This window comes from Sinocyclocheilus grahami, unplaced genomic scaffold (assembly GCF_001515645.1).
Source record: "Sinocyclocheilus grahami isolate Dianchi unplaced genomic scaffold, SAMN03320097.WGS_v1.1 scaffold943.1, whole genome shotgun sequence".
Taxonomy (NCBI): domain Eukaryota; kingdom Metazoa; phylum Chordata; class Actinopteri; order Cypriniformes; family Cyprinidae; genus Sinocyclocheilus; species Sinocyclocheilus grahami.
In genome coordinates this window covers 333,199-333,780 of record NW_015506122.1, presented here as the reverse complement: position 1 = coordinate 333,780, position 582 = coordinate 333,199, and positions in this window count along the sequence as shown.

Below are 582 nucleotides of genomic sequence, written 5' to 3'. Positions count from 1 at the left end.
CCCTCTGACCACAGACAGGGGAAAGGGGATTATGGAAAATATGTCGGGAAGTTATGAGAACGCCCCATAGAGATATCCTCCATGTCGGAAATGAAGAAGGAAAAAAGAGCTAGTTTGTTATTAGAGTCCATGCTGAGGAGAAAAACACAAAATACTTAGAGTTCAACAGATCTTTTGAAACATAAGCAGAAAGTGTTGAGGTCGTGGTGAAGTCTTTATTTAACATTAGGAGGTTTTTACACAGCAAAAGAATATTTCTTGATTTAAGTAAAAATAACAAAACATCCTTAAAACAAGAAATTCCACAAGATTGGCTTGTTTTCAAAGAATAAATCTTGAATTGTTTATTTTTCTTAAGCCATTGGCCAACCTTTTCCTTGTGGTAGGGAGAAAATTGTGTTATCTTATGCAATTCTGATTTTAAAAAATAGTAAATAAATAAATAATTAAAAGTCAACGTAATGGTGTATATCACATATATAGATTTATTTGCTGGAAATTCAACTGCAAATGGCTTGCTGTATATACCATTCATAAGTTTAGGGTCAGTACAATTTTAATGTTTTGAAAAAGTCTCTTCTG